Source organism: Sprattus sprattus (assembly GCF_963457725.1).
Source record: "Sprattus sprattus genome assembly, chromosome: 15".
NCBI classification, from domain to species: domain Eukaryota; kingdom Metazoa; phylum Chordata; class Actinopteri; order Clupeiformes; family Clupeidae; genus Sprattus; species Sprattus sprattus.
Window position 1 is genome coordinate 23,518,382 of NC_137913.1, and position 25,404 is coordinate 23,543,785.

Genomic DNA, 25,404 nt, shown 5'->3' on the forward strand with positions numbered 1-25,404 from the left:
CGCTTTTGCTAAGTCACTGCCACAAGTCCATTAGCCACACACTTGAACATGTTTTCAAAAGGATGATACAACACTATAGAGGCAGCGTGTCTATTTTTAAGAGAAAACAGAGCTAAAAACAGATGCTCGGGTGGTGGGGATCAAATACAGGGTGAGCCTGGTTAGGAAGAGTAAAAATAGCTTTATGCTATGTGTGAGTGTGTGCGTGTGGGTATGCTTATATAACAGGTACAATGTCGGGTGATATCCAATCTGTCTGTCCTGATAAGCTGTCAGTAGTCATTGTGAAATGATGGGAAAATCCTAGAAATAACCCTGTGTGGTTTTAAGTACAGTTCCAGATACGGATCAGGCCCGGGCCCGTTCCGGATCTGGCTCGCTTCCACCACCAAAAAAAGGATCTTTTAAAAGGTTGCACCATTTAATACCCCTGAATCCCTGAATTAACTAAATGTCTTTCCTCCATGTTCACTACAGGGTCTCACTGAAGTCCAATATATGTGAAATGTTCAACTAATTCAATATGGAGTGATGATGGAACATAATACCATCAATCAAATCTGACAGTCCTGCAAAATAAGGTCCCAAGCCCTGTATAGTATTTCACATGTAACAAGGTTACCCAGCTGGCACATTGCTGCCAGTTCAGTATGTAGTCACTGTATTCCCCTCCCATGGTACAGAAATCCCTACAAGCCCCAGTTTATGCAAAGAAATTGTGCAGAAATGTGAAATGCTATTGTGTGGATTAAACATTTCCTAATAATCACAGTCAAATTAATTAAAGCCATTATTCTGTTGAATGTGTGATTCATTTAAATGTAGTTTATTGCACATCCCTATCTATCCCTTATAACAGAGTTCCCCAAAGCAGGTGGAGATAGCTGTTTGTAACGCATCAACAGTCTGTAACCACCGGCAATCTCCTCCACCATCTGTCAGAGTGAGTTTCTGTTTGTCGTGAGGATTGCTTCAACAAAAACATTATTAATTAAGTTAAGTCAACATTATGTACTCTGGCCAAAGCAATGACTTAAATGTAATGACTATGACTACACATGCATCACTAATGGTGTGGTTATGAACAGCACATGGTCTCCTTGAGAAGACCCACTCTCGGTCTGGAGTAGGAGGCCCTGTTGGTGTGGTGTGGCGCTATGCTACACATCTCTGGGCTAACTTCTCCGTGGGTCCCGCTGGGCTTCCATTCACCCACCCATTCACACACAGACACACACACAATACACCCCGTTTGCTTTGTAACACCAGTCCAAAAATAGACCCTGCGCATTGCACCAGCATTGTGTCATGATCACTCTCTATGTCTATTTGTGTCTTAGCAAATGTGTTTTAGTGCACATTATTTTTAATGTGCTAAGACAAAGACAGTGTAGAGTTGATCATCTATGAAAGTACGTGTGCTGCTGCGCTGACAGGGACACTAAACCCCCTTAAAAATAACTGTTTGGTATTCTTTTGCCTGTTTACAGGTTAAAGATGCTATATAATGCAGTGAGCAGAGCTGACATCAGCTTAATGCTGGGCAAAGGTGAAACAAGCTGCCAAGTTTACTATGTATGAACAGCAAAGGCAGTAGTCTTTGTTTGCTCGCTAGCATATTTGAAATCAAAAAACACAGTTAGTCAACTCAAAATCAAATCTGCATAACTGTTCCTATGTCATATTTTCCACACAACCTTGTACTACTGTGGCTTTCATACGCAGTAATGACATAAACCAACTAATTAAGCAAGACCTTGTTCTATTGAACAATGCATTTCCAACTATTGAAAATACTGATTTTAAATAATCCAGTTCAGTTGAGCAGATTAAAAACATCATTGGTCTAAGTATGGACTACAGGCTTAATTAGCTATTTTACGGGTAACAGCGCTAATTCCTTGGTTGATACAGATACCATTATCATTACCATTACCACCATTACCATTACCATTGACATAGCAATAGGATAGCATAGGATACTTCTGATGGAACTTCCATCAGAAGGCAGAAAAAAATCTTTTCATCAAATCAAGAATTTTAAGCAATATCAATGGATGTATTTACTTCCCTTCTTGCTTGTTTGCTTACTTTGCACACCTGTTGCATATAAGTAATGGAACCCTGAAGGTCGTACGTTTGATATTAAATATCATCAAGTGGCTTGTTAATACTTTTCAACAGAGAGGAATGCCATGTAAAGTCCAGCTACTTTTATCTAAAGGCCCCTACTTCACAACCTGTGAGTGACAGAATGCTGTTTTTTCCTGTCTGGGTTACTGATGAGGCCAGGCATGTTCCTGTCTAGGGCATCTCTTTGAAAAAATGTGTACAGTGGCTTTCAAATAAACTTGTCCTGGAATATTGCTCTGATGCTCTCTCTCACACACACTGCAATTAAATGCTCAACAGAGGGAGAAACATGAGAAGACAGAAATGAGATAAACCGACTTGCTACTTGTTTTTATCTATGCTACAGAAACATGTGGCAAAAACATCACTTATTTCGCTGTTCGAGGTACTGCTGAGGCTAAAGCTTCTTGACCTTCTGCAGCAGACTGGTTCAAAACCAACCATGATAATAAAACACATTCCATCACACGTTGTCCCGTTGTTTTGAAAACACAGCCTGCATTTTTTTCCCCCACAGGATATCCACTGCAGCCCCATCTATGGACATCGTTGTCCTTATCAGGGGCCTGACTGAGGGGAGAGAATAACACAATGTGTTTTTTGGTGTTTGTTTCCCTCCAGCTAGTAAGACAAAATATGGTTTGCAATTTTCTTGGGACAAATACAACGAACTGAGTGTCTTTGTTACAGAACATTGCTGGAGCAAATAAAGTAATGAATAACTCACGTCAGGACAGAATTTGCATAATTGCCAGTCTTAGGCTAAACACATTTCTCATCTGACAGTATTTTTATTGTTTCAATTCAATTACTGTTATGAACAAAAAAAATGTGCAGTGAGAACTTGGAGAACATTAAATCCACTTCTATGGCAATTAACGATAAAAACAACAGAGTCACACAAAGCCTTAAAGGAATCCACTTTTGAATAGACTCAGAATAACATAGACCATTAGTGTGTTGAACCTCCTTGTTGAGTCAGCTTGTCAGTTTAATTCAGCGGTCCCCGAAGAGTCGAGCAGGGGGTAGAGGGTGAAAAGATGGAACAAGTACCCTAAACAACCAATTACTGGTGAAATTAAGTATGGCAGTGCTATTGCAGCATGGTAACCTATTTGCTGATGAGTTTACAGTCTACTTATACAGTCAGGGCCTGCAATTTAGCCTGTATGTTAGAGGGGATAGCTAACCTAATTATTAATACAACAGATATTGATCCAAAGAATGGAACGATTCATGGACAATCATAAAACCATATATTGTTTTAAACAAGATCTCTGATAAAAAAAAATAATAAAAAAAAGCTGTTTAAATGTAGAAACAATGTTTAAGAACCTATGTAACAGCTGTTGGGCTGCATCTGTTCTATTTAATGAAAAACATGTAATAGACTATATGAGCATCGGAAGCTTTGCTTGGTGTTTGGGGGATGGTCGCATTTTGTTTCGTCATCGTAAAGTAGTTCAATCAGTCCGTCAATTCAAATGAGGCAGAAGTTCCCTTGAATTACTTCTAAATTTGGAAAAGCGGACTCAATTTGCCTACTTCGCCTGTTAAAACAGAGTACAGTCAGAGAGATGAATCAGTTGGATCAGTGTCAGGAAAAGAACGAAGAGGATGAGCAGCAGCAGCAGCCGCTTGTTTTCTCTTGCTGCCTCTTGAGTGACATTTAAAAGCCAGACTTCTGTGCCGAAACATCACAGGAACGTGGAGATGATGCAAATTACACAGTGCCTGTGTTGTTCGCAACTTGGTAGAAAATGATCCCATAAAGGTGATGAAAGTGATATAATACAAGGCGAAGAAATGGCTTCAAAATGCAGGAGCCAAAATATCTGGCTTCAAAGTCGACTGTAATTTCAGATGAGGGGTCGTGAGAGGTGGTGTAGGGAGAAAGAGTGTAGCTGGATCTGGTAAGTATAGGTCCGGTGCAAGCCATTCTAAGCCGTTTGCAGGAAAATAATTATTTTAAAAAGGCAGTATTTTCTGCAAATTAGTTTGGCACAGAGAGGCGGCCTGTCAGCACACAACTGAGGTGAGCCAACGAAGAGGAGGCAGACTGAAGCTTTTGTTCCCTCTGCTGCGGGAAATGTTGCCCCACTTGCAAATAATGTTTATCAGAGCCTCTAAGTCTTGCAAGGCTTCTGCAGGGTAATTCATTGCAGAATTTCCAGAAAGGGAAGTTGGAAGATGTTTTTTTATAGATGAGTATACATTGACAATACATAGAGGTAACACAGTGTTAGTTATACCGGCATATGCCACTAGTGTGCTGTGCAAAAGAGGCCACTTATATGATGCCTCACTACTACTAATGCAATTACTACCCAAGGCTTTTTATGTCTCCCTTAACTCAATCTGGTCCGCTTTACGTAAGTACGGCTAATAGCATATCTCTGCATTTCACCTGTTGCCAATAACACCTCGAGAGGCCTCAGACGGAGGGAAAAAATGCTGATTTTATGGATATCTGGGAAACAAGGGGAGGTAAAAATAGTCACATTATGTAACGTAGCTGGAGTGTGAGAGATAAAAGCTGTGAGGGGTGCTGGAAGGCATCAGTGAAGCACAAAGTGATGAAGTCCTGGAAGTGGGGCAAATGGAGCTCATTTATTGTAATTCCTCCACAGCGTGGGTAAACTGGCTGAATCGCTCTGTAGCTCACTGAGATTTGTATCCCCACAGCTGCGGAGGCCATGACCCTCTCAGTTGTGGTGGCTGGACTGAAGAGCCAAATAAAAATGCTGGCCAGTTTGTTGCCACGGAAATGTATTATTCCTGGGAATTGGATAATGAGAGGACCTTGTGACCTCCTGACATTTGAAAAGAATAAACACTTTCATGACTGGTGTTGTCTTGACAGTGGGACATTTGGCATCCTGTAAACACAATAACTACATGAATCCATTCCCCACTATTATTAAATGTATACATTTACCTTGGAATATCCTCCATGTGCTTCATTGGTACCATGCATATAAAAGGTGGATTGCCATATTAAATGATATTCTCATTCTACTGGTTATAACACAGTAATCAGGGATGTGAGGAAACAAAACAGCTATAGTATTCTTGCTAGTATTAAATTTGAATACAGGTGAGGTTTTTTTGGTTCTTAAGAGATACTTTTGATTATATCTAAACGAGATATTACTTGGCTAAATGATATAACAACAAATATTAAAAATAAGGTTTAGATATGACTGCAGATTATAACTGAACACTGCCTGAGCTCATATATGATAATAGTACACCTTGACTTAATGGCATTACCATAGTGTTTTATTAACAAGAGGATTTCATCTTGTTTATGAGATAAGTGACAATAAAATACAGGAATCTGTTTTCCAATTCTGGTAGTAGTTCTGACAACTTTAATAAAATAAACAGCCCTGAGGTCTAAGATCAGTCTTAAGAAGTTCTTGAGCCAGGCTGGGCAAAGCCCTAAATGCATATTTGTCTCCCTGTTCAACTGCTCACAATTCATTTCGTATGTACTGTGTGCTGACGTGACCAGAGTTCTTCAGGGCAATATCCTTGCTCCTCCATGGAGTGAATTTAATTACCAATTTTGTCAATTACCATCACTACAGCTTTTATTCATTGCCATCTTCATTAAAAAACACATCAGAAAGTCTATGTGGAAAAATGCCCATGTGTTCTGGTTTTACTAAGGTGTATCCAAATTCGCTTGTGGTGGAAATGGGGTGACAATTTAAAACGATTTATGAGGGGGAATAGGAATTAGCTTTAAGGCTTCATTTTAATTCTAAATGTGTGGATGACTCTGAACCAGGGAGATATTACGATAACATTTGAGAGCGGATTAACTAAAATACCTCAGAGCAGAAATGAGCTGAAATTCATCAGAGCTTCATTCAAAAAGGCCCCATCACTGGCTTAAAAATGTATTTCTGAATTGTACCTACAGTATGTTTTGCAGATTTATTGAATTCGATTGAGAATCGCTTATCATGCATCTTATTCAATGACTATCATTACCATTCTGAAGCATGCCTCAGCATAGTGACGTGAGAAAACAGGATGGATACAGGACCTCTCTATCGTGTCCAGTCAGGCACAGTATGCACACAAAGCAGACAAAGTTCATCTACTCAGGGTGAACCACAGGTACTACTCTGTGGCAACTTTTCTTGGGTTCTCGTGTCCACTCCTTGACACAGCTCACATATACCAGCAATTAGCTCTAAGCACAGGTCCACATCAACGCTAGTTCAAGTACAACGCAATACCACTTCTGTTCTCAGTTGTCACCATCTCTGCCCAACCCAGGTTTTCCCCTTTCTTCTGGTTCTTTCACATGGTATTGGTGTATTATGCCGGCCAACACCCACCTCACATTAGTACAGTGTCACACGAGTGTAGTGCACAATTACCTAACAATCTCCCTGCCAGCAGCTTTTCTGTCTGTTCATCAGCATGGGATATAAGTTTGCATAGGGATGGGAATCGAGAACCGGTTCTTGTTGAGACCCGGTTCTCAGTGGATTGATTCCTTGGAATCTTTAGCCAAAGTCCTTAACGATTCCGCTATCGATTCCAGTGCCGTTGCGCATGCGCAATGACGTCACACGCACGCAGCCTTGTTTTGTTTAGACCGCAGAAAGCATGGAGTCTATGTCGAGGCGTTCAAAAGTGTGGTTATATTTCACACAGAAAGATGACCACAAGGCCTCTTGCAATGCTTGTAAAACGTTTATTTCGTCAAAAGGGGGAAATACTACCAATATGCAGAAACATTTGTCCAAACAGCATGCGATAACTTTGCAGAAATGTCACGTTTTCGATGCCCTATAGAGTGACGATAACGTTAATGAATCTCAACCAAGCAACAGCAGGGCAGCTAACGTTAGCGCTTCTTCTTCGATCGAATCGGATCAATAAGAAGCATCAAAAATGGAATCGGAAACGCTAAAATCAATTCCCATCCTTAAGTACGCATGAAGTGAACAAGGGTCATATTGTGGAAACATAAGTAATAAGTCATCTGAGGAAGAGGAACTTCAGGACACAGTCTCATCATAAAACAGCTAATTAAGATAAAATAGATGAACACCCCCATGCAGTTTGAGTAACTAATTGAATTGCTAATTTCCCCTGCCCCAGAAAGCCCTTACACAAGTGAACAGGATGCTCAAAAGGTATAGAAATAATGAGAAAGAATGGCCTTTTTTTGTCATGCAATTTTGTCAAAGCTGAAGCATTTTATTTAACTGGCAAAGCTACTTAAAGCGTTTTGTCACAAACTCAATTAAGTAAGGGATAATGTAACGGATCATGCCGTTTCATGAGTCCCGTTTCGTGAGTCCCGTTTAGAAATAAATAGTTCTTCAAGCAAATAGAACTTTGAAGTTTCAGGTGTTGCGTAGCAACCCATTAATTGCTGACTTCAAATTACCAGGAGTCTGTTACGGTAAAATGACCGTACTTCTTGCGGAATGATATGAAAGATGTGAATTAGAAGCACACAACCCGTAGCCAAGGACAGCGGTCATTATCTTTTCGCAGCATGTCTGTTATCAGGAATTAATGTAGGGTAGAACGTTGGGATGGCCCACTCAAATCAACTGTACTTTTTGGAACATTCTGAAGTGCCGTATAATAACATTTTATATTATAGCTGTCTGTAAGGAAAGGGTTGTATATTTTCCTCAGGAGTGTTCAGCTATGCTGAATATACACAATTTATTTGTTTACTATACTGAAATTCTGAAAAACCACTGGTATTAAAGGAAGAAATGAAAAAGCTGAAACTGCAGCAAGTGTCAAAACTTGGTTGTTAATTTAAAGTTTTAAATAGATCCCCCCCCCCCCCCCACAAACACACACGTACAGACTTCAAGCACTCTTCTCCAGCAAACTCTTAAAATGACATACTTGAAAAGGGGGGCAGCTAACGAACCCCAGTGAGTTCTTTAGAGAGAGAGAGAGAGGTTAGGTCAGTTAATGGTAGGGTTGTAGAAGAGCAGGCTGCTACCTCAACCATACAGGATTATCTGCCAACACATTCACATTTGTCTTCTGTACAGCCAGGAACATCCTAATGAGATTGAATATCTCTTTGTTTCCTCTATGTTCTCATCACACTGCCAGAAATGCTGAAAGGTTACAAGTTAAATCAGTTTTATGTCAGTTACTGCCCTCATAAAATAAAGTTGTCTGTTTCCATGTGTTAAAAATATTCCAAATCTTCAAAAAACCAAGAAAGAAATCAATACAAGGCTGAGAGCACCAAAAGGCTGGTGACGCAACCCCCTCTTCACTCTTCTCGCCTTTTCACCTCTTTAAATCTATCACTACCCAGATGCTGACAGAAGCCTTCCTATTTTTTTTAATTGAGGGGGGGGGAGTAGGTGAGGGTCTGGGCTTTAAAGGCAACCTGTCCCACACACTGCCCAGCATCTAGCCAAAAGCCCTGCTAGTTGCTTGTGCCCGTACAGCCACGAGACACTTTCCATCATCTTAAATCATGCACATATTATAAGTAATTAAGCAGACACACACGATGACATAAATAATAGAGCCCTGGTGCACTGAGATGGCAGTGCATTATTCATCGGCCCTGCACACATTTTTCATGTTGAAAATTAGAGCTCTTTCTTGGACATATTTATTTTTTTAAAGCCTTAATGTTTTTATTCCCATAACATAATTACAGTTTAGGGTCTCGTGTGTGCTTTACACAACTCCAATCACACATTGAAATGGAGGGGACGAATGTTACCACACACTTCAAAGACAAATCTGTGAGAAACGGATGCATGTGCATTTTATTGCAGTATACATCTGGCTCTCCCTATCCTATCCCTTCTTTTTTCTTGCTTCTTCGCTGCGTTCGCACTCCTTCCGGCCCAAAGGGACTACTATCCTTTCTGCAAGGCCTCTCTTAGACATGATAAATATCTATCTCTATAAGACGCAACAACACTCCAGGGACCAGGAGTCTTGTCAGCGTATGATGCTGAACGCAGTTATTTAACAGCGCTTTTAGGGCCAATTAGGTGCTTTATGATTCCTGAGACCACCCTAATGTTATGCACATCCACACACACACACACATATAAATAAATGCATAGCAACAAGCAATTACACACATGCACACAAACACACAGACAGACACAAACCATTACCATTACCATGAGAAACCTATACACACTGCATAAATACATCAAAGTAAAAGAGCAAATAACCACGTTTCTATAAAAATTTCGATAAAAATTCATGATGATGCCAATGACTTTACTTTTACATCTCATGGACTGTATGTCAGTCTTATCTTTAACCAACACTACAACACACACACACACACACACACACAGACAGACACACACACACACACACACACACACACACACAATCTCTGATGAGCCTTTTTCCTCATTGCAGAGTTTAATATGCATCCTTGCTCGGCAAATAAATTCTGCCTTCCATTGGTGTCATCATCTGTGGCTCATTTCTACCAGACTATTGTGTGACATTTAAATGCCTGTCTACTCATGCAATTCTGAGTGGTACTGACACACATGCGCAACTCAGATAGCTCCTTCCTTCTGCCATGGCATATAAAGATCTCTCCTGAAGCACAATACAGATAGCGAGAACAGATAGAATGATCAAAAAATAATCAATTAGGTTTTCTTTTAAAACAGCAATATCTCATGAATCACGCCACTTTTCCTTCTTCCTTTAGACGGTGAGCTAGAGTTCGATTTCGTCATTTTCCCTTTCGGGGCTTGAGCAAGACATCGAGACAGCCAGAAAGAGAGAGAGAGAGAGAGAAAGAGAGAAAGAGAGAGAGAGTGAGTGGTTTTCTGTTCACCCGTATCTTAAAGGTCAGCCACGTTCAAAATGGACTGGGTTAAGGACATACAAACTCTTCTCCTTTTGCTTCGTCTAAAAGTGGCGGGGCTCTATTTCTGTTCCCTGTCATCCAATATATATCAGTGACGTGCGGTGAAGTCAGTACGAGGGTAGGCACTGAGTTATGAAAGCCAGATTACCTTATTTATTGTTTAGGCTAATAGGCTACGTGACAACAGTAGGTGAAAGTGCGGCACACAGGCACGGTCAATCGATATATATATAAAAAAAATCCAATCACGATAACATATCGTACTCTCAGTCTCGCACACGCACGCACACACCAGTTAATGTCCATCATCAGAATGCAACCATCTTTATCCGCACAGCGGCCAATTATGTATGTCAGTCAGCAGCAATGAGAACACACACTGCTCAATTGAATATGAAAGCAAATGGCTTGCAGTCGGCATTAATTCAACCCCACACTTATCATTTCAAAATCAAGCTCAAAATAGTTTCTAACTCACCTGACTAGCACAGCCACAATGCCAATCTTTTTTGTCACACCAGTCCGTTTGAAAACGACAATTTTTGCTCCCTTTTTCTGCAGAAGTTCATTTAGTGTTGGAATAGGCCTCCCTCTTGCTAGTTACTCCTTTTTTCTATTAAAGTCGAGTTTAGAGAAATGTCTAAGTTCCACAATATCGGTAGATACCGCTGTTGTCATTTTTACTTTGATTTTCGCGGGGATTACGTTTAGCTGGTGTAATGACGTCAGCTGCGCAAATGTCCAGTAATATCTCAATTTTAATTGGTCCATGTTTGATACGTAGCGTAGATGATTACTGGCATAACATATTTACGTGCAAAGGCACAGTAGAGTTGTGCCTTTCGACGTACATATTAAATAATACAGAATCTGAGTGCGCATGCGCGATATGACTTCTTCGTTGCCGTTCAAAATGAATGGACAGTAAAGGCACTGCTTATTCTACCGGTTTTTTGTATTTGTTTATGCGTAACTGATACAATTGTCATCGTAACGTCTAAACAATTGGAATAACGTATGTATTGCATATATAAATCACAAGAATACTCGGTACAAATACAAATACAAGTTTATTAAATAAAATGATTTAATAAACATTTTTACGTTTGAATTTTGTCAGGGTAGGCAGTGCCTACCTTGCCTACCCTGACTGCACGTCACTGATATATATAAGCGGGAGCTTGATGTGCGAATGGTCCATCTGAAAGCAAGAGAGACATGGTGGCAGAGTGGGTTGGATGGTGATAGAATGGGAGATGTAAAAATGGTTGGCTTTCCTGGTGACTTCCATCCATAATAAGATCAGGGAGAGGCTCGTATCAGAGAGATGTTAATATCACGACTGGTCCACTGTAGGAGTGGGGACCTTAGCAATGTGTCCATTGCACAAAGAGACGAAGGATAAAAAATGGCCATGGCCTGATTAGTTTCTGTTATCTGTAACCTTTACAATAAACTAATCCAGGTAATATCCATCAGCCGCAGCGCCCCTGCATCACGACCACTGCAAACAGCAGCAAATTAATTTCTAAAAATAGGCTCTCTCCAGGGGCACGGGATCTTTGGAGTGCTGTATGTGTCAATACACCCGAGAAAGGAGAGGGACACGAGTACCGGAAAAGCAGCATTTCATCCATCTGCTTTCTTCCCCATTTACAAACACGTGGTTAACTTGTGTTTTTATCTTTTTAATTATCTTCTTGTCTTAATTTCAGGTGAGGCTGGAGAAACATTGGGTGAATCAAGTGTATCAGTGGCCAGACATACCTGCCCAAATATGTACAGTATTGTAGATTGTGGTTACATACAGCAGTATTAGAATTAACAAGGGGAGTGCTTATTAGGAATAGGAATACATAATGCATTACTCTTCATCAGTGTTTCAAGAGGCAAGAATGTGGGGGTATCACACTCAGAACTTCACTCTTCAGTAAAAAAAAAAAGGTTAAATTCTGGTGTTAACCTGGCATGTTATGTTTTGCTAGAATGTTCTAAACTGGATCAAATCACCACTCCCAACATTCTCTTCCTGGAAGCCTTTGTTTAACAGTTCACATCCTCCGATTTCTCTTCCTAGTTGGCCTGTGTGCTTAAGTCAGAACCTACAATTTTTTTTTTATCAGTCCATTTGGGTTAAGAGTGTCCGAGCACTACTTCTTTTAACTATGGTGACACTGTAGAATGGCACATTTGCCAGCGATGTGCAAATGAATAACCACTTTTTCTTGTTTACAGTCTTTCAACACAAGACTAACTGCCACCTTCAGACGATTAAGTCATTGGCACAGCAGAGTGTGTGCTGGTGATGATCAATCAAGAGCTCCCGGAGGCTACTCCATCTGTGCTTGGGCAGCCAGCATCTGATCAAGTGTGACACCGCAACAAGTGTGCATTAGCGCTGATCTCTCCCCATTGTCCCCTATGAGTGGCGGCATGAAGGGGGTGGCTACATAAACAGAGTCTACCTCAAGAGCAGAGTATCAAGCACATTCTCAGCAATCAAGCTGTGAACCCCAAAGTGCCAATATCGGCACTTGTGCCCAAGGAGGTCCGAGAGTCTGTGTCTTAGTGGCAGACATTGCTTCCTACCTAGTCAGGCCTGTGATAAATGAATAACCATTTAAAAATGGAACAAACATTAAAAAAACATGCTTATGATTAGATAATAGTGTTCAAAATAATACAAAATCTTCAGATGCATGAGATTTATGGCACTGGGAAAGACAGTGATGGATGTTTTCATAACACAGACAGCGGGGTATAAAACGAGTCTCTGATCAATCACCATACTTAATCTATGCTGAGAATGGTGTCCAACCTTCAAATTTTAATCAAGCGATTAGGCAGGTATATAACCACCCCTGTACCGAAGGCAGCCCAATTACGACTCACACAGAAAGTCATCCCCAATTCCAAGTTCTTCATTATCCAATACAGCGGCAGGAAAATCAATTAAAAGAAATCCAACAGGCAACTGATTCAAGGGATTTGGACAAGATCAACTGTCTTGGGCAATTATATACCATCACAGTACGTAAACATACACACCGAGGGGCCCCAACTAACCGCATATTCACTCATCCCCTCACCCCACATGCACCACAATGTAAATTCAGTGAAAATATAAACACAAGCACATAGGAGAAAAATGGTGGTCTTTTAAGCAACATCAACAAAGACTGATCCAGCTTAGGCACCTATTGAGAAATAAATATCCTCTGAACATCTAAAGCACTGTCTCTTAATTTGCGTGGCTCTTATTAAACAGTAGTGTGAGTGTGTGTGTGTGTCTCTTTCTTCCTACCGCAGAGGTGATGATTAAAAGGAGCAGCCACTGCGGTTTAATCCTGCCTCTGCTGTGCTCCGTCTTCCAGCCTCCCCCTGTTTCTTCTCTCTCTTTGCCTCTGGTAGGCTCTATTCTTTCAGGCAAACATAATCCTGTAATATTGTTATCAGCTACACAGGTACGTATATGGAAAGAAACCACTTATGTGAGTTTCTATCGTAAAGGCCATGATTTCCCATCTGTTTGAGTACAATTTCCATGTTACACTGCAATACTTGTTTCCTTATCCGTGGCAGTGTCAGCATTGGCCCATCTAAACGCCTGAGGCTATGCACACAAGCATGCAAAAATGAAAAGGAGGAATAGTGTTGTCGCTATTCCCAGCAAGGTGCTTTGATAAATATTTTGACAAGATCGTCTGGGTTAAGTGTGATCGTTTGGGTCAATCCAATGCCTTTTTAATAAAAAATAAAAAATGTAATAACTGTAATGAAATAATTTTGTGTTTACACACACAAGGTTTGCGAGGCAATTTCATCAACGGCACTGCTGGGGTTCCAGTCGGCGGGCTGAGGCTAATCTTTGACTCAGTGGGCAGCGCTGCTGCCATCTTCATGTGTCATCAGTGGCTCAGCAAACTGATCTGAGACCTGTGCCAGGCACATGGGGCCGTCTGGCATGTAGCAATGCCACGCCTGAGAGCTCAGTGCTCTAAAGCCCAGTGGCCATCAGTGGCCCCTACTGCGCCTGCTCTACCAGGAGGTTGGAGGCTCTCTGCAAGTTGTCTATTTCCATTTGGATCTCAGTGTATGACTGCAATTAAATGTGATGTGTGTGTGTGTGTGTATGTGTCCTAAAATTGTGGGTGTGTGTGAGTGTGTCTTGGGGGAAGGGGCATGGGGTGGATTGCATGTGTGTGTGTGTGTGTGTTTTTGATCTCACACACATACAAACCTGATGTCATGCATGTATATACCAGCAAGTTCTGCATGCAGCTGCTGTGCATGTCCATTACTTTTGTGTAGTATGTTTGTTTTAGTCCAGTGCATTCATGAAAAAAGGCCCAAATGTACCCAAATACATGTGACAGTAATCACTACTCTTTCCTCATTCTCTGAGGAATACACTCCCAGCTGTCACTGCACACTTCTTTAACCTAAACAGTGTAGGAGTGCTGAACATGAACAACAGAGAAAATCAATATCTGCATGCCATTAGGCAGCCTCAGCCCTCCCTGGGAAAATCAGTGCAGATTTACAACCCTGGACAAATGACTTAAGACAGGGTAGTGAAGGCTGGGGCCAATTATTTAGACTGTGTTGTTAAGGCGCCAAATGGACTCCAGGCGTATTCCACAGAGAAGAGCAGCAGACTCCAAAGTAGTTCCGGCCCAGATCTGGCGCAGAACCACATTAGGTCCAGATCCATCAGCTGGGTCAGTCTGTCAGAGTTATGTAGCACATTAAAAACTTTTCTGGGTGATGCTACCACAACCACAGCTACAGCCCCCCTCTTCCCTAGTCTACTCCGTCTATTTATCACTCACGGGAGGGCAATATCATCGCTGCACTGTTACTGTGATAGCAGTCAGCTTAGTGCTTTTGGCCCCTCTTGAACGAGGTTTTATATCATCCATAAAAAAGTCCCAAATGATATCTCTCTATCCCTCCCTCCCTCCCTCTCTCCCTCAAATCCACCCAAAGCCTTGACACCACTTTTCCTATCAGGGAGAGAATTTGGTTTCATGCCAAGTTCATGACTAGTGCTGAACCGATTAGAAAACCCAGACAAAGGTAAATTCTAAAGTCCTCTGACACCTGTTCATTTTATTTCCCGCTGATTTGCCTCTTGGAAGAGCCAGCAGACAGGTTTTTCGGAGAAAGGGAAATTCTAAGTAGTCATGCTCAATGGAGTGAGTGGCCCCAATAGCGTCGACAGAAGGGATCAATAAATGCGTCAAGAGTCTGCGACTGTTATGAAAGCACCTGTGGCTCCCTGCCCTGAACCACTGACGGCAGAATGAAATGACTGTCTATTTAAGAGTGCCAATGCCAGTTAAAACCCCATTTCCCTCTGAATCACCCTTCGTAAGCCTCCCCCTGCTTTCCCTCATCCTCGCTCTGATAGTCTTGGGGAGGATGAATCATTCACTCAGTGCAACACACAGCAACACTGAGGGTGTCGCGTGGTACAATGAGCGAAAGGTGCACCAGGCTCTCTAATCAAAGCTGGGATTTTTCAATGGCCCCCAACCCCCGACGGCAGAGAGTGAACAAAGAGCTGGTGCTATGGCTTCACTTCTCTTCTCATTTGGCTCCCGCTTAATCACTCATCAAAAAGACCTTTGAAACGAGCCGTTCAGCATCTGGCCTCGCTGCGTCCGATTCCTTTCTCTGCCAAAAGTCATTAAAATCTTTTTCATCTTGCTCAGCTTCCCTCTAGATCCCCCCCCCCCCCCCCGACACAAACTCATCGAACATAGAGCAAGGAATTGGAATCAGGATCCATAAGTCCATGAATTATGTAAAAGCTGCCAATGGGGAAGTGGTGAGCAAATAGGCTTCTTCAAACACACCAGCATTCTTCAGGTCCTGTGGACCTTCAGGTCATCTTGCCCCAAGGTGCCCAAAAAATACCTTCTTTTATTTTGCTCCATTTTTCTTCCAACTCCCTGTTACGCAAAGATGCCTATGACTCAGCACACTCGACAATGCCAGTTTGCGAATTCCTTCAGATACAGCAGTATATTCATCTTTCACTTTGTTCCTCTTAATTCACTTGTTTTGAAGCACCCTCACAGACAGGGGATATATCGCATCACCTGGGTGATTTGGCAACACGGCTCTGAGTCATTTGCATAATTACTCTTTATACACACAGTGCAGATGTGGGGCGATTAGTGTGCTCAATATTTCCAGCAAATCCCATCAGCTAAGCAGGGAACTTGTGCGGGTGAAACTGATGAAATGTTCTGTAACACTTGACGCCATTACAAACCCACCTAACAAGCTGTTGCGCAAAATTATAGCATTTCATGTAAATGTTCCGAGCAACTCATTAACTGGCTCTTAATAATCGTGCATCACAACATTCAACGTCAGTTGTGAAAGACCTGCAGAGCAACGCACAGCTTATCACTTAACTGGCTATGGCGCTTTATGATAAATCAAACACAAGTGTCCTGAATTGGTGACAGGCCTTCATCGCTCACGTCTAGTCTTCATTAGTCTCAACGTCTCTCGCCAGAGGGGGGGGGGGGGGGGGGGGGGGGTCATGTTGCATTGGCCACCTCAGTTACAGGTGCTAGTGCTACAATACTCTATACTGCATGGGGGAAAAACAAAGAACAGTAGCTTTGATCAAGGTTATTGCCTCCTGTTAGCACACCAAAAATCACCTACGCTATCTCCCCTCCATGTGGAGAGGGAAAGCATGTGTGAAATGGTAATTAATGCACTCGGCCTGATCTCTATGGTTGGGCTGTGTTTTTTCACTGCTATGTGGAGGTTGGGGCTCCTGCAGTAGAATGGTAGCATGAGACTGTCTACTTTGACAGGAGCACCTTTGCTGCAGGCTTACACCCACACACTTGCTTTTCTCAGTATGTTCCTCTCTCTCTCTCTTTCCATTCGCTTGTGCCTCTTTCTATCTCTCTCTCTTCCTTTGATTCTCAATCTTTCTCTCTGTATCTCTCTTCCTTTGCTTCTCACTCTTTCTCTCTGTATCCCTCTCCCTCTGCTTCTCTCATTCTCTCTTTCTCTCTGTATCCCTCTCCCTCTGCTTCTCTCCTTCTCTCTTTTTCTCCTGCACCCCCAGCACTTTTTTTTTCAAACCTTCTGGCGCAGGCTGAATGCAATCACTCCGCTCTCCCCGCACACAGCATCTCGTTGCCAAATACAGAGGCGGGCATCTCTCGCCAATCTAGAGCTGGCCTCCACCCTCTGCCTGCACAATAAAACAGAGATCAGGAGGCAGGGATCGATGCACTGGGCGCTGAGAAAAAAAAATAGCCCTAGAGGTGAAATCTCTCCACCACCATTGCCTCGGGACACAAATCACTAAAGAAACTGACTGGCTCAGCGATCAGCCACACCGGTGCGTTTGGCATATTCGAGACAATCGACTGCCCTCTCTTCCTGGATTAGTGCCTCAGTTCAAGTCCCTGCAGTGCTTGTTGCCCACCCCCTGCAGCAAAGGTAAAATTCTAAAGACCCCCTAAGGGCAGGTTTCCTATTTACCTGACAGACGTACATACGGAGGCTGCGAAAGAAACCACAAAACCTGCTTGCTATTTACCTGAATGCGTAATGTGCATCCGTAGAATAAATCATTTCTTGTGGGTATTCGTTTGATGTGTGTTTGAGTGTGTATGTAAATTCTGTCAAAATGATTTAATGTTAGCCTTGACGCACAATGGCATAGCTTTTGTCCAACACACAATGGCTTTTGTGTTGGTTGCCAGGTGGCAATCACACATTGGAAACTGGGCGCAGATACTCGGCTAGATCTGAGTAGTTGTTTTATAGAATTGTGTGCAAAATTGAAAAAAAAAACATATATATGGACTTTTTATCGGTAAGCACATTATGTGTTGTACATCATTAAACATGCTTTACTAAGAGGAAGCAATGTAATCTGCATTGGAAAAAATAACGGGTAAACGACCTGTTGCACAGCCACAATCTCAAAGTAGAGACAGACAATGGTAATGTGAGCTTGACCCTCAGGAACTCAGGAAACTTGGTTTCTGTCCTTGAGGGATAAACTGTTTTTTCCTCCACTGATAAACTTCATTGCACTGAAGTGGAACTTGAATAAGCTACATATATACAGTATGTACAAATTCTATTAGCTATCATTAGTTCAGAAGGTATGAAACAAATGGTTGACTATACAAGACCACCATATATTCTGACCACCGCTCATTCCTTGCAAACCTACTTCTTGAAATGCTGATTTTTGGTGTGATTGTGTCAGTGTGGTCCAATCACAGTACTGTTCTTCTAAGATTTTGTCTTAATTATTCCACCCTTTCCATTTCTAGTGCTTTCAAGATATCAACACCACTACAACTCTGACAAGTCCGGGTCCCGGCTCTGATAAAAATGATATGTCCCCTGTCGTTCTTAAAACTTCGGAAACCTTTTGGTTTACAACAGCCACAATTCAAGAACATCCAGACATATTACCGCTCATCTGCTGTAGTTTTCAATAAATAAAGACACCACCACCAATGCAGATTAATAACAGCTGATGTTTTGCTTGTGCTAATTCAAAGTGACGGTACGATAACTAGCCACTCAACTAGCTACCTTTAAACACAAAAGCATGAAACGACTTTGGTCAGGATATATGAATCATCCTTTTGCAAACAATCAGGACCAGTGTGCATGACCGGTCGACCTGGGACGAAATGATTTCAATGGGCCTCACTCCCACCAAAACTAAAGTAAAAAAAAAAGAAGCAGGCTTGTAATATTCAACACCATGCTTTATGTTGATGTCAACTTGACTCTCATTCTAAAATGTTCAAAACAGAGATGGGGGGACTTGAGTCGAAGACTTGACTCGAGTCCGACTCGAGTCGCCAGTTTTGTGACTTGTGACTTGCTTGACCAACACTAACGAAAGACTTGACTTGACTTTGACTTGCCCCTTCCTGACTTGTGACTTGACTTGACTTGAGCCGTGTGACTTGCCAAGTCATTGCAGTCTAGTTAAATATTTCAAATCATTTTAAATAATACAAAATAAAAAAATATTAGATGAACATTGTTTTATTGTGCGCGAGTGCTCCTGACCTGCAACCTAGCAACCCCTCTTCCACGCAACGCAACGCGACAAGCCAAGCCTGCATGAGTGATCAGCAGAGATGGAAAGCGCTCCGACCAACATCCCGAAAATAATACATTTTGGCTATAAAGATTACACAACATCACAAAATAAAAGAGGAGTGACATGCAAAATCTGCAATGTCAAAATTACGGATTTGCCAAGCACCACGTCGAATTTCATCCAACATTTCAGGACAGCACATAAAGAAAGGTGACTAACATGTTGCAAACCTAGATGGATTAACGTCCTTGATTGTTATTTTGCTACTTGGCTGCTGACATTAGTGAGGCTACTAGTAGGCTAGTGGCTTGATATGTAAACATTTTTGCTATTGATGATTTTTTTACTTAAGCTAAAAAATATATATCTGAAATTGCAAATCTGGTGAAAAGTAGCTGCTATACTCGCAGCGCTAGCTAGCTGTAACACCAGAACTGACTAGCATATTTGCTAAATATCGATGCATGCACGCCTCTAATGAGGTTGGAATCAAAACTTTTTTTGCGTTTGCACACAAATAAACAGCAGTTTGAGATTCATTCATGTTGAGCTGATTCATTACGTCACGTATCTTCTTACATTTAAAAAAATGACTCTGACTCTGAAAAACAGGTTTGATGAAATACAGACATTTGAGAAAAAAAAACGAATTTGATAATGACTTGACTTGACTTGACTTGCTTGATGATGAGACTTGACTTGACTTGCTTGACTAAAGCTGTGCTTGGACTTGACTTGCTTGATCCTCGTTACTGACGACTTGGACTTACTTGAGACTTGAGGGCTAAGACTTGCGACTGACTTGAGACTTGCATGTATGGGACTTACTCCCATCTCTGGTTCAAAATACAGGCTTGTATAAATTCATGTCACATAAGTAGCCTAGCCTATTAGCTCATAAGGGAATGATAATTTCCAAACTTTAAGTTTGCAAATGTCAAAATGATGATTCACTTTTAAAATCTAAAGTCAGTGTCAGACCATGAAGTCATGATCCAATATCAATGACACATATAGGCTAAAGTACATATCATCAGCCCCAAGGATCACAAATAGCCAGCTAAATGATGTTAGCCTGTACAGTAGTAGACTACTATAATTAGGACCACGTTGATTTATGTGGCAAATGTATGAACAATGTAGGGATGCACCGATCCGATATTTGTATCGGTATCGGTACCGATATTGAAGACATTTCTAGATCGGGTATCGGTGACAATGGGCCGATCCATATTTTTTAAAAATATATATATATATTTTTTTATGTTTATTTGTATGTATTTACATGGAGGCTTTGTTTAATTCATATCATGCTCCGGTATCATTGTTTTAAACGGACTGTTATTATATTGAAACACGCACATTCAAAGATTTAGGGTGGCGCGATAGCAGACAATCCAGAGAACAGCCATCAAAAGCCTTCCCGCACTTGTCTGGGAATTCCCTGCCCCTTCACTGCATTGCATTTGCTCAGTTAGTCTGGCCAACTATCATCAGCGATCCACTTCACTCACGTAATTGGACACGCCTTTAACCAATCAGACCAACGATACTATACAACGATACAACGATCGGTAATAAAGCAAACACATATTTTTTCTGTATGAATTGTTCCAGGGCAAGTTTCTGTTCTGTTTTCAAAGAAAACTTGCCTTATCGAAGTTTTGCGGTGCTTCGGCGGCCACCATGTCCAATGTTTAAAAACTCTCCGTGCAGTAGATTTTGTAACGTAGCCGTGGTAAGTTTAAATCCGCCAATGGTGCGCCAGGTAGCCAAAAGCCAGTTTGTGATTGGCTCCAAGGATTGTGGAAATCTTGAAATGAACGGCTATCCAAAGTTGGCCAGACCCAGTGCAGAGGCAAAATCAATTTGGCCGGAAGAAGTGGGGCGGGACTTCCCAGACTATTCCCGCACGTTAACTGTATGAAAAACTATCTGTTGATAGTGACGTTGCCTAGCAACGCTGTCTGCTCAGTTAAGTTCGGTGAATAGTGACAAGTTCAGTTCGTCGCCCATCAGTGGCAAAGTAGTTGTGCCTTATACATTTCCAATGCTTAAATCATCATTGTTCGACATGTATGTGAGGCATTGTGTGCGTACATAATGAATGTAAGGGGTTTCATGAAGTTACGGCTGTGATAGGTAGAGTATTATGAGTGCAGGTTGCTATTAGTAGCGATTAGCATGCTAAGCGGAGATTTAGTTATGTTCTGATGTTGATTCGCTGTAATAAAGATGGGTTCATCCTGTTAAGATTTCGACTGGATGAGCTATGAATGAGATTCATGTTGCCTTGTGTAATGTCCACAATTATATGTATTGAGTAATGTTAGTTGTGCAATTGTTATCGTGTAGCAATAACTCATGCTAAAGTAATTCAGTGCAGTCCCCATTCTCATTGCAACGTGTACAATCACATGCATCGTCATGTAATGGAAATTGATGAATGCACATTAAAGAGAGATAAAGAATACAGTTTTGGTAATTGTGGGTCTTTTAACAGAGTAGAACCAGCAAATGCATTAACAGGTCACCATGCTGAGCCTCTACAATGTAACGTAAAAGTTGACGCTAGCGGATATATGATTGCTAACTAATATGAAGACTAGCCCTAGTTAGAACGTACATTATTTTTGATTATTTTTATCCTATGTTATGAATTGATAGTGATGACTAGACATGATGTTTAGTAGCAAATGAGCAAAAAATGCACCAAGATCTCATGTCATGCACTCCTCTTTTCTCCCTCTCGCACGTGTGGTCACACACATACACACAGTTACCATACTTTCACGGTGTTTTTTTAATATCGGTATCGGATCGGTATCGGCCGATACTAAACCTCAGATATCGGTATCGGTATCGGAGGTGAAAAAAGCGGATCGGTGCATCCCTAGTCCCACCTTGCTGTTTTGATGTCACAGCATGTCTGTCTTGTTTTAGAAATGTAGCCATTCACTTCCTTGCCTGTATAATGTAATTTTTGGTGATGCCATATATGCGAGTTGATAGCTCAATTTGATAAATAAGGGGGAGTTGTGTACGGCTACCCTTAAGACCATATTTGCAATATAATAGGAGGACATGTTTAAGCTATATTAGCATGAAGATATATGAATTGACGGCAAGCATCATGTATTCACAACAAATACCAATTTCTGAAAACATACATATACATTTGACTGAACATTCCACCAATCAATGAGCAACATTTATGAGTGAGGATCACTCTCTCTCCTGGGCCCTCTTCTTTGAAATAAACTAAAAGACGTATAAAAACTAAGTGTTCCATTTCAACACCTACTCATAAACCGTAAGTTCATGGTGAACTTGTGCCTATGCTGTGTATCTAATCACAAGGCTCAAACAACCATTTTTAGTACAAAGCAAAGCGAACATAAGGTAGTCGGCCCCGCGCCTTGACCAACAGGGGGTGGTAGTGACAAACCATTCTTGCGTAGGTGGAAGCGTTCATGTCCACGTAGCTTCCAAAGAGTACTAAAAATAACGACGCAATCACACTCGCATTTTCTTGTGGACATGCATCTCGTATTCATTTTCAGGTGTGATATTATCTTTATCTCAAACTCATGCCAAATATCGTATTTACCCAGCACATCCCAGCATCATTTAAACTAATGTTAGAACTCAGTGACAGGGTCTGATGTGTATCCTTTGCTCACGAATCTGGTTATTTTTTCCAGCTCCAATCACAAAACATTTACATTATGCATCAGCAGGACAGTCTCCTGAGTCTGTTTATAATCAAAATGATGATGATGATGATGATGATGATAATGATGATTAAACCGATGACATAGACAGTAGATGTGCTAATAACGACAAGAGAAACCCCCACGCTTGTCTGTGGCTCATAACTTAAAGTCAAGAAATAGAAGGAGGGTGGGAAAGGCAATACTGTAGGAGGCAAGATGTTTACTGAGTTAATGAGTTAAAGTGAGTGCTTAAAAGCTGCTGAGCAGCAAGCAGCACTGTAGAAGGATGGACGATGAGCCAAAGATGTGTTTGCCAAGCCCCTTAAAATCAATCTGAACAAGCATTAAGGTGATGGTGGCAAAAAAAAATGCTAACTGACAAAATCCACTCAAAAAAAAGATCCAGTAGATTTACAATAATCTCATCGTCGTTATGAAACATTATTAGTCTGAGCCTTGCCGTGCGAGGAGTAGAGGGACAAAGAGGAGGGTTGGGAAAGGGTAAACAGAGAGACGAGAGAACAGCAGAAGGTAGCCAATTCCCTCTGCACCAGCTCTGTGCAAAGCTGTCTGGACGGGAGGGGGGGCACCCATCCCAGGGGGGGGTGGCAGAGGGTGCCAAAGTTTTTCTCCACAAACAAAGCCTGGTGCGTACAGGTGTGTGTGTGTGTGTGTGTGTGTGTGTGTGTGAGTGTGTGTGTGTGTGTGTGTGTGTGTGTGCGTGCGTGTGTGTGTGTGTGAGTGTGTGTCTGTGTGAGTGTGTGTGTGTGTAGCTGTTCCTTAACTGCAAACACATGAACTATCATGCTGAGATCTGCAGAACTTCAATCTGCAGACACCGCTAACAAGGGGAGAGAGACGGCACAGTGTCAGGGAATATGACGCCGCTGAAGCGGGCTAGGAAACTACATTAGGACGCAACACAGCACCAGCTTTTAATTACACCTTGAACTGGGTATGAATCAAATCGAAATACACTCTTCTCCCAACAAATGACTATCACCATACATTCTATCCAGATATACTCTGTCCACACTATACTGTATATTACATTACAATATACACACACACACACAGACCCTACACCTCCTGTTACACTACACTGAAGCAAGTGGTGCTGTTGTGTCACCTGTTTCAGGCTGAGAGAGCGAACGGATTGAGTGAGGGAGGGTGTGTCGGTTGGTGGAGGGGTGGCGGTGATGGTCCTACCATGTGTGTGCCACGGTGAAGCGCCTCTGCTTGTGGTTGTTGTTGTTGAGCATCATGCGTCGCAGCAGCCGGGGCGAGTTTCGGGGTGAAAGGCGCGGCGAGATGGAGGAGGGCGAGCGCCGGGGGCCCCGGGGCCGCTCCTGCTGCAGCAGGTTCTCCCGCAAGATCTTCACCAGGTCCTCGTTCAGCCCGGCATGCTTGGGCATGGGTGGCACGGCCAGCGTGTCCTGGTGGCCCACGGCCGCCGTTTGCTGGGCCATCCCGCTTATGTCCGTCCTTCCTTCCTTCCTTCTTTCCTTCCTTCCTTCCTTTCCTTTGCTGCTCTCTTGTTTAACGCTCCCTCCGTTTCAGTCTTCACCGTCTCCAAGGTGGAGCCCACCAGTGTTTAGAAATTTAGAAATCCCCCTGCGGTGCACTTCAGGATCGATCCCCTTCGTGCTATCAATCTCCACTGGAAGCTCCCAGAACCGCCACCATCAAATGATGAAAACAAACAAAACAAAACAAAACACCAAAAATGCACCGTCGGAATGTCTCAGGAAAAGGAGTCACAAAAAAAGCCAAATGCAGATAAGGATTCACAAATTCAGCAGCACTGTTGTGTGTGTATGTGTGTGTGTGAGTGAGTGAATGAGTATGAGGGTGCGAGCGGAGAAGGTGAGGAGCGATCGTGAGGAAAGAGAGAGAGAGGGAAAGAGGGAGAGAGAGAGAGAGAGAGGAGGAGGGAGGTTCTCACGCAGCTCCTGCCAGCACAGCACGGAGCCCGTCTGTAGTCACGGCTCTACGCACGCAAACACACACATACACGCACTCAAAAAGCGCGTACGTGCAAACAAACACACAGACACACACAAGAGCTGAGTTGAGCTGAGCTGATGTGCTGCCACACTCAGACCATAGCTGTGAGAGAGTCCTGAGCTCCTGTGCAAGTGCTCACAGCACACACGGCACACAGCACAGAAGAGCAGTGCAGCGCAGTGAGACCGCGTCACCACTCCTTCCCTCTCCTCTCCTCTGCTTCGTTTTCCTTGGAAATCCTGCTCCCACTTCAGGATGGGGAGGGTGGGGACGACGTGCGTATGAATGAGAGAGTGAGTGAGTAGGTGTGTGTGTGTGTGTGAGTGTGTGCCTAAGAGAGAACGAGAGAGAAGAAGGGGTAGAGGGGGAGGGAAAGGAGAGGTAGAAAGTCAGAAAGGGGGGGTTGGGGTTGAGAGATGGGTGGGCAAAGGGGTAGAGAAGAGAAGGTTTTACGCAGAGATAAGGGAGGCTTATTCCTGGATGACTTGCCTGCTGTTCTAATAGACATAACTCACAGCACACTGGCTGAGTGACTCTTAACCCACTAAAAGCAG

At 42.4% G+C, this 25,404-nt stretch overlaps 1 protein-coding gene across 1 annotated transcript in view; it reads right to left on the reverse strand.

Moving 5' to 3' along the window:
* The window catches only part of pde4d (phosphodiesterase 4D, cAMP-specific), a gene marked incomplete at its 5' end in the record, with an annotated part of 110,488 nt that overhangs the window by 47,773 nt on the left and 37,311 nt on the right, over window positions 1–25,404 (reverse strand). The window lies entirely within an intron of this gene.